The 10,129-nt window shown below is 40.3% G+C and overlaps 1 pseudogene; it reads right to left on the minus strand.

The window, feature by feature from the left end:
- Positions 1 to 766: 766 nt before the first annotated feature.
- On the minus strand, positions 767 to 8,602 carry LOC123830754 (annotated as a pseudogene).
- Between the last annotated feature and the right edge of the window lie 1,527 nt (positions 8,603 to 10,129).

Consider the following 10,129-nt stretch of genomic DNA (forward strand, 5'->3'; position numbering starts at 1 on the left):
AAGTATTATGTTTTAGAATACTCGGAAGTCTGGATGCTGAGAAATCATGACTTCAGAATATTTAAGTTAAGAATCATATCACCCTCAAAAAACAAAACAAGACAAAATTAAAGATTTCACTATTGCTTTTTTTTAAGGATTGTGGGGTTAGGGTAAAGGGGTTGTGGAATCTGGAAGAGATGGGGGAATATATGAAATGTATGACAAGATAAGAGCTATAAAACTTAGAGAAAGTTTGCTTCTTAAAAAGGAGTTTGAAACTTGGCACCAGTTATAGGCTTGGTGTTGTGGGAACATTTAGAAGTCAATACAATTCCCTAAGATTCTGTAAATGAGAAAGTTATGTGTCTCCCATGACAATAGAAGGAAAGTACAATAAATATCAATAGCCCTAAAATACAGTTTTGCTGGGTTTCAATTTTTGTTCATTTCTGTTTATCTTGTTAGGGTTTGGGGGAGAAGGGAATTTTTTTTAAAATCTGAAATTCCCTGATAAATGAATCAGCTGTTGTTGGATTTGATATGTAAAAGTATGTCCTTCCAGAAGCTTAGGAAGAGTGGTTTTGAGAAACTTAAAGAACACTGCTTTCCCATTGAAGATGCCAAAATATCTAGTAGTAATTCTTTCTTTTCTTTTTTTTTTGAAAAATTTCTCAATTCTTTTCAAAGCTATTATTTAACCTCTCAACCCTTATTTCTCTGATGGGATTTTCTTTGACTATCCTATATTGTTTAGTAGGTAAGAATTTTACAAATATTACTTCTATTAGCAATAGCGGTGGAGCTGGAGAGTATTGCACCTTCTACAAGCTGCACTGTGATAACCAACAATCGGGTGGAACTTGTGGCCCTTTCCAAGGTCGTGGATCTTGAGGGCCTCAAATGTCAGCCCTGGCATCTTCCTGTGCTTGTAGACTGGTTTGGTCGTCCATTGGATGTCAGGATCCCTTCCAATAGCTTTATGGAATGGATCAATGAGGATAACCTCAAAGAATTTGTACGTGCAATCTTCATCAACCCAGTAAGAATATAGGACTCTCTGAGTCCCACAAGGCATCAAGCTCACTCCTGGGCAACAGACTGAAGGCTTTAGCCAATTAACACCATAATGGACAAGCTTGTCATAGGTCACATCCTTAGGAACAGGGCATTTGTGGCCACCACCACAGTACACACTAATCATATAATATAACCTTGCTCTTCCTTGGCCTTGCATCCTAGCCTGAATGCTTTATCAGGCCTAGTGGGGCAAGGGGCCCTGTGGAGTGCAGAGAGCTGGTGGCACTGCCAGCAGTATACCCTGAGAAGGAAGCTCATCACATCGGACTGCTTCTTCCTCCATACCTCCTGGATGTGCTTGTAAGTTACCCATCTTGGCTTACCTGATGGTTGTGGCCAGACAGAAAAGAAGAACCTTTCTCCTTCTGTTAGGTTTTCTTTCTCTCCCTCTCTTCCTCCCTCCCTCCCTCCCTCCCTCCCTGTCTTCCTCCCTTCCTCCCTTCCTCCCTTCCTCCCTTCCTCACTTCCTCACTTCCTCCCTTCCTCCCTTCCTCCCTTTCTTTCTTTCTTTCTTTCTTTCTTTCATCCTCACCCCAAGGATATATTTATTTATTTTAGAGAAAGAGGAAGGGAGAAAGAGAGAGAAAAAGAGAGAGACATCCATGTGAGAGAGAAACATCCATGAGTTGCCTTCCTTACATGCCCCAAATGGGGATTGAACCCACAACCTAGGTATGTGCCTTGACCAGGAATTGCACCCACAACCTTTTGGTGTACGGATTGATGCTCCAACCAACTAAGCCACCCAGCCAGGGCCCTTTGATGGGTTTTCTAACAGCATTTATACTTAACTTTTAAACTTTCAAGAAGTTTCCTTTTGTCACTTAAATCTGCATTGTTTTATTCTGTGTATGACTAGGGGGGAAAATCACTTAAAGACATTACCAAAGCCTGCAGAAAATGCTCATTAGTACTCCAAGTATTACAATGGTCATTTAATTTTCACTGAGTATTTGAAGCTAAATTGTACAGAACTATTTATTATTTTCCTAAAGAGTTTTCCTAATTAATCTAGGGAAAGAGGTACTTTCATTGACACGATTAAATGTTATAGGAAAAGTTGACGTCACTTTGTCTCTCACAAGTTATAGCAAAATGAGCTGAGTCCAAAGTAAGTAATTAGGGTTCAAAATGAGGTTCCACCATCTTAGCTTCTACTGGAAGTGCAGACATGTGGTTACTGAAATGAACTACCTTTAAACCAAGGGCCCATTTTCATCACTTCTGATTATTTAGGTAATTTTTCATACTTTATTTTTATACAAATGTATACTATCACATAATACAGAGATTCAAACACCTGGCTTCCAAACGATCTCAAATAAAGGAATAAACCTATTTGCACTGGAAACTAGAAACAACCATTTTGCAGAAAGCAAATAATTCAACCAGATTTCAGCTTTGTGGTATGCTATAGCTAGTCTCAAGTCTCTAGAGATGATATGAAGCTGAAAACAAAGGCAATTAAGTTAGACCTAGGTGTATTTGTGGATAAATGTCAAATTCCAAAAGGTGAGGTCCAAGAATACAGACATGTCTGTTGTGATCTATTTGATTTTCATCTGTTTGTTTGACCGAAAATGCCATTGACAAGCCTAACAATGGAATCACCTCTCAGCTAGAAATCGAAGGTAATTTATATCAGGGAATAAACTCTGGAAATATACTTCATTTTGCTGGGCTTTAATTTTTAGCTTTCATAAAATTAAGCCTCTGAACTCTATAATTGCTATCATCCTTTCCAGCCTGATTTTCTATGACAACATTTAAAACTCCCTTTAAGCTCAAATGATTTACATTTTAGTACTGATCCTGTTAAGAGACCAATCAGTAGCATCCTAAGTAATGGAACCCAGACAAAGTGGCAGCCTGGTGAGCAATCACAATAAATAAATATTTTCAATTTAAATCAGGCTGCACAATTTACAAAGAGCTTCTCATGCTTATCATTTCAGTGTTGTTCTTATTTCCTAAACTTCACAGCTCGCAAATAATAGGTCCAGAACAAATTATTTGATTTAAGAAACAAGGTGTCATCTTTGATAAATAACTATCTTTGCAGACTTTTTGAAGGAGTCCATAGAATTGGCTGCCAAGGTCAAAGTTTAACATGGCAGTGAGCTTTTCTTTATGCTAGTATCTCACTGTCTGCCTCCTGGCAACATGGCAGTGACACACAGGAGGGCAGGTATTGAAGTTTAATAACATATTGTTCTCCGATTATAATTGAATGAGCACTCATCCTCTTCTCCATTTTATTGGATTGCGAGGAAGAACCAAATGGTGTGATGAGCAGAGGGGGACGCTCTGATATTTCAAATCAACTATTTAATATAAGTATAGTTCACATAGGTACATAGGTTCTCTATGTAAAAAGAATAATTATCTACCTCAAAAGCACTGAGTAAATGTGTATGAAAATGTGTATGTATGTCAATGCTTGTATTTATTAAATCCTTATATATATTGGTTTTCTGCCCTCTTTCTAAGAAATCTCATAAATTTTAAGCATTTAAAATGTCCCCAATCCCTAAGAGGAAGAAAAGCATAAACCTGGGCATAAACCCAGGCCTACTTTACTAACTAGCTGATCTTGGCGAAGTTATTTAAGCCCTCAGAGCTTCAGTTCTCTCACTTACATAAATGTGTGTGGTGGGGGTGGGGTGTGACCTTTGTGCTTGCCAGAATAGCTCGCTAAAGCATAACCAGGGGCTATTTTTCATCAAAAGAACTTAGCTAGCACAGTGTCTTAAAAATAGTAGGTGCTCGGTGAATACGAACTAATTTTGTATTCCTTGCCACAGGGTCAAAAAAAAAAGTGTAAAAATCTACTCTAGTTAGAATGCTAGGTTCCTTCAAAACAAAAGTAAAGAGAAATTAAAAACCCAGGTTATTGCCCATTTCGTGTCTTGTGGAATGTGAAACCTCATTTGGGTCTCTACTGATTACATTAAAGCATACTTTTCTCTGAATAGTCCTCCAAAATGTCAGGAACTGGACACTCTGAATTTTTAAAGAGTGACTATTTTTACCATTCTTTCTTTTTTTCTGCTTTAAGTAGTGCTATTCATTTTGTCAAGTAATTTTCTTAATAAATCCCCCGAAATTTCCATACAACAAAGAAATGACAGTGAGTTAGTAGATAATGTCTGCCCACTGTATTCTTAGCCACAGAATTATCAGTGACAAGAAGACCAGAATAAAAATGAGGTAGGGTTGTGCTCTAATGCACAAGTGGGCTTATAGACAAACATTCATTCAATACATTTCTCCAGTGCTTGGCACTGAAGAAATAATGATAAAAATAAATAGACACAGTCCCTGTTTCATGGAGATTACTATGAAATAGGGAAGACTGATATCATTTAAGTAATCATATTAAAGGATATATAAACCAAGAAAAATGCAAGGAAACCAGTGGAATACAGTTCCATCAGAGTGTATAATAAAGGTGTCTGATTAAGATTGAAAGAAGAGCAGGAAGCACTTCCCTGAAAAGGTGACATAAGCTGACATCATTTGATGAGTAGAAGTTATCCAGGCAAGATGGCAACAAATGTCCGAAGAAACTGTACAAAGGTTATGTGGTAGAAAGCATGCAAGGTTTCATAGGTCACTCTAAAGGTTTCTGTCTTTATTTTCAGACAAATGGTGAAAGTGGGAAAGCTTTGAAAGTGAGAGCCCAGAGTTAATGCAAAAAGCCTGGATTGTAAGCTATTGCTGCAACCTAAGTGAGAGTTGACGGTAGCTCTCTCTAGGATAGTGGTCACGGACATAAACAGACATTAACATATATGAGACTCTGGATGTAAAAATCTTCAATGCACGGAGGAAGATCAGTTGTGTTGGTTGAGGGAGATCAGAGATGGAGAGTAAGATATCAAAACGTTTTCTGATGTATTTAGCCAAAGAATTCTAGAAGATGACTGGTCCTGAGAAGTGAATATATAATACACAAGAGAGAAGGAATCATCAGTGGTATCTGGTTCCTAAGAAGGGAAAGAGGAAGGCTGCCAAAGCCCATGTAGAGAGGTTGTATTTAGATAGCACTAGGCCTCCCTTCGGTAGGGTAGCAGGTGAGAATTAGGACAGAATGAGCACAGATGCAGGCAGGCTTGCAGGTGTGACATCCAGAAGCAAGTGAACCCGTAACATGGCCTCAAATTTCCATGAGTGTAGGAAGTTAATTCACTGAGAATGGTAGGTAGGCACAGGAGAGGTGAACATCTGACAATAGGTTCAACTTACTGAAACATGTGGACTGAGCTGGTTAGAAAAATGCTGGGTAGTGCTGAGAGTACATCTGATGTGGGTGATTATTAATTGTCAGTGACACCAGCCTGCCTTGTTCTGTGGCTTCTTCCAGCAGCACTTGGTTGCTCAGGGGCAGGTTCAGACAGAACACTGAAAGATTCCCCTTGGGGTCAGGTTTTGCCAGACTGATGCTACACAAAGAGAGAGGCAACAATCTTTCAAGTGGTGGAAAGGAAATGGTTTACATGATAAACCTTGGTGTCCAGGCAGAATGTTTTTTTCTCTTATTTCTCTCAGCCTATGGCTGAGTTTAATATTTAAATGATGTGAACAAAATCCCCCAGTTAACCCCTGCCAAGCTTCAGTGGGTCAAATAAGTGAATGAGTGAAGTCTTACTTTATTCCTGTTAAGATTCCACTGCAAGAACTAAATTCCGTCTGTATGTGGAGCTTTGCAACTCACTTCAATCTGTCAGTTGCCTTCTGTTAACCCCAAAAGGCGATTCTTTACCAGCCACACACACACCTGTATGACTCTAAACACTCTCACTCACCTCTAGTCTAGTTATTTACTCAATAATAATAGCTCCCAAGCAAAAAATGCACCAATAATTTTGCTTGAATTATCTCTTCCCCACTTGAATTTCTGCACCCCCAGATGCAGGAATTGAGTCTCAAAATGATTAAGCAACTTGTCCAAGGGTACCCAACAAGTAAATGTCAGAGCAAGAGTAGTAACCAGTAGTAGCAAGAGCAAAGGTCACTTAGCATTCTGTCTCCATAACTAAATATTTTCAGATAAAAGTGTAATTGGACAACCTCATTATATGCTTCTACTTTCTGGCACAGTGTTCGCATATGCTAAGGAAGAGTCTTCCTTTTGGATACAGAAGACCACTATTGAAATAATGATCACTTAATTGAGTGTTTTCCATGATCTGATACAAAGATTGCACGAGGATCATGTGGATTAAAGTTGAGGCTGCCAGGCCTTTATGCGTCTCTCCAATCCAGTTCCACCACCACCTCCTATCAAAATTCAATTCCACTAGACTGAAATAGAGTCTGGTCATTTGTGGTTTTAATACGTTTGCATGTGTTAACATTTCCTGTGCACACTGAAGTTAATCTTTCTTTTGCACACCAAAGATTGAAAACCATTGGCTTAGCAGGACTCCATTCTTTTCAAACTGACGTGAAATCACTCTGCATATGTCTATTAGTAAAGATTAATTTATCTTATCATAAAAATCACAAATCTTAATACATAGAACACAAACCCATTAAATTGACCGGGCAAAGAAGTCCAGAGGTTCATATTGAAGGAAGATGCTTAAGTGTTTTTATGTGAAATGGCAGGCAAAATTTGTTTCGCCTCTTAATGATTTTGTCTATTCGCTCTCCTGCCTTCACCAGCCATTTTGAAAAGGGGAGATTCAACCACCTGCATATATTGGGAAACTGCTTCTGCCACTTGATGGAAAACCCACTTAGAAGTCAGAGGATGGAAAATGGTCTCTGCCAATGATTACAGATTGCTGTGATTCCATTCTGAGGGCAGGTGCCAAGAATCGTGACCTAAAGTGACATTCTTAGCCACAGGACATTCCTCCTGCTGTGCTCGTGTGTATTTCCCAAAATGCATCATTATGTCTCCAGTGTAGCTGCAAATGCAGAACCTGAGACAGAGTCTATTGCAGCAAAAATACCTCCCTGGCTGTACCTCCTTTTCTTCCCCAAACTTTGCCCCATTAAGCTACAAAGGATACTTGAAATATCTCCAGTGACTCCCTCTTCTTAAAGCAGTGATGAAACACTTTGCAAAATGCTTACGGCATCTATGAAACACTGTAAGGGTGTGAAAGGATGTGTGTTTTTTCAGTCTTGGACACAGAGGAATAGTGAAGCCAGAGCGGCAAGAGGAGGCACAAGCAAAAGCAACCCCACAGGGCCAGCCCTTAGTTTTAAGGAGCCCATGTACAGACCTGGGCTTTACCAGACACTTTGACAAGCTTTGGCATCATCACCCACTTGTTCTGATACAGTTACCCTGAGGGCTTGACCCACAACCAGAGAATGACTTAGGCTTGATATTTAAGCAGAACTCCTGGGACTTTTCCCCCTCCAGAGTGTCTACTCCTGTCCCTGTATGAAATGGATATTCCCTCCTAATGACCGGCAGGGCCCAAAGAGCTCAATGGCAGCACCGACCATGTAGACCTTATCATTCACGCTAGACAGGGACCCCTGGGTGGGGACAGGGGTGGAGGATCAGTTTAATCTTGTTCTTACCAGCTCTTACACTGCTGTGCTCTGTTTATATGCTTCTGCAACATATTAACAGAAAAATTAATATTGCCAACTGTCCCTGAGGGAATGTCACATTTTGGGGTACACAGAAGGGCCTTTGTTCATTTGAGACTTTACACTTAAAATAATTCATTACTCTTAAGAGTCATAGTGTTTAGACCAGGACTCCCCTACCAATGTATTAAATCTAATCCAATTCACCAAAAACATATTGATACTTACTATGGTCAGGTACTATGGTCATGTTCTGATTCTTAAAGTACTGTGTAGCTCAAAATCACAAGGAAGGTTTGTTAAAACACAGAATGCTGGGCTCTACCTCCAGAGTTTCTCATTGGTTGGTCTGGGATAAGACCCTGAAATGGCATATTTAACAAATTTCCACTGAATGCCAATGCTGCTCATCTAGGAACCATAGTTTGGGAACTACTGTCATAGATGGCTTGGTTTAAAAGGTTTACTATAAGACACAAGAAAATTTATGCATTGTGCCTGGTATGCGATAGGTCTTCAATAAACAGTTGTTGAGTGGATGAATAAAATAGTGGATAAAATATAGAATAAATACAGTGTGTGAGAATGTGAAAGTGGGAAAATTCATTCTGGCTACATAGTGTGCCATTTGAAGAAACATCAAGAAAGGACCTAGGTCATTGTTTTAAAGGTCAAATAGGGTGTGTATAAAAGAATGATTGGCAGGAGGAGTTTCCAGGCTAAGAGAACAACCTGGCAAAGGCACAGAGGAGGGAAGAGACGGGTGTGGTAGGGAGCAGGCATGTATGATATTACATATGACTGGGACTGAGCCTTGCTTCTCCAGCAGATGCCACTCTGCCACTGGTCTTCCTTCTTCTACCTTCCTGGTAAGGATCTACTTCTTCTCTTACTACTTACTTCCTCCTCTACCCTCACTGTCCTTCTCTGTTTGGGCAATCTGATAAGTCTTTGGGACTATGGCAGACACTTTTGGGGCCACCATCACATCTACTCAGCCTACCTCTTCCTTCTGAGCAGCTGTACTAGAAGGTTCCATGCACATGACTGAGACCCACATCAACTATGTTCTTTATCTCTCTATTTTTCTGTCTCAGAGCTTCCTCCAAAGTTCAGAAACTGTATCAGCCTGTACACAGGGGAAGCCAAAAGGATCAGGAGGTTTACACACTTGGGAGCCACCCTTAAACAGTAGGGGAGAGGATTCAGTGGATGCTTGACCCAGCAACTTGTTCTTTGGAGGTAGGTCACTCAGAGGATCTGCTGTAGGATTAAAAGCCCAGACCCCACAGTGATAGCCATGTCAGTGGCACACCTGTTATTTATTATTGTTGCTGAGGTTTGTGTGTCTTTCTCTCATCCTGCACTCTACCTCACCTCAACCTTGTTGTCTGGGACCAACTTCCAAATAAACCACGTGCCTCTGGATCCTTATTTCGGAAACCCAAACTGATAAGAGGCCTCCACGGCCAACACAAAACACAAGTCTAGCTATGCTTTCCTTGAATGTTTGTCTGAGGTGGCAGATGAAATTTCAAGAGCAATGACCTATAGCCACAATGAACTTGCAGACAGCAGAAGAGGGATTAATCCAGCAGAACATGGATGAACAGCCCTGAAGATAAAAGAGGTTGATTTCAATTGGAGTGACAAATAAACTTGTGACCTTGGTCTTGTAATTTTAAATGAGAGCCACGTTCAGGATAATCCATAAGTTCTAAATGGCTATCCCTCAATGACAGCCAAAATGGTGCCAGTCTTGTGAAGGTATGGTATACTTCAGGATGTTAGAAAGTGAGCTATAAAACATCTGCATTGCACTTGGGTTGGCCAACATTAACCTGATAAACAAAAGCACATCTCCAACCACAGTGAAGCTCTAGAACAGAAAGTCAACAGTGTCCTCAGCTGGGGGTCGGAAACAACAAAGGAGGGTCACGGGAAAGGCTCTCAGAAGTTTACGTAGGATCCACTCAAAGTACCTGATTCACACTGGAAGACTGATTTTATAAACTCTTTTGTTTTTTTCCCCCACAAAAACACAGGCATATTTAGCAGCAGGCAAATTTCATGAATCCTTTTCAGGAGGATGATAGCATAGGCCCTTAGTGAAGAGAAGATAAATGGTCACCAGCATGAATATTTCATCCTTCACTCCCCGGGCACCAGGAGAACAGCATATACAAATCATTCTGATGCACGGCCAAGAGAAGGCTGCTCAGGGTTTTCAAGGTAGGAGGTTCCGGAAAGGCACTTAAAATTCCAGCCACCACATGACATGATTTGATGACAGCTGGAAACCTCCGTAGGCATTTGAGGGTCTAAAAATGCACTCTGAATTTCAGGTGTCTACCTTTTGCTAAAATCTCTGAAGATGCTGACTGGGGCATGGATTTGTACATACTCTTTCAGCCGACCTTGTGATCTGAATCATGATCTCATGAAGGCCTGCATTCCTCTCTTTGTTAATATTATCAGAACACCACCCTCCTGCAAAAAAAAAAACAAGCAA

The sequence above is a fragment of the Phyllostomus hastatus genome, unplaced genomic scaffold (genome assembly GCF_019186645.2).
Source record: "Phyllostomus hastatus isolate PE091 unplaced genomic scaffold, TTU_PhHast_1.1 phas_scaffold_129, whole genome shotgun sequence".
Classification (NCBI taxonomy): domain Eukaryota; kingdom Metazoa; phylum Chordata; class Mammalia; order Chiroptera; family Phyllostomidae; genus Phyllostomus; species Phyllostomus hastatus.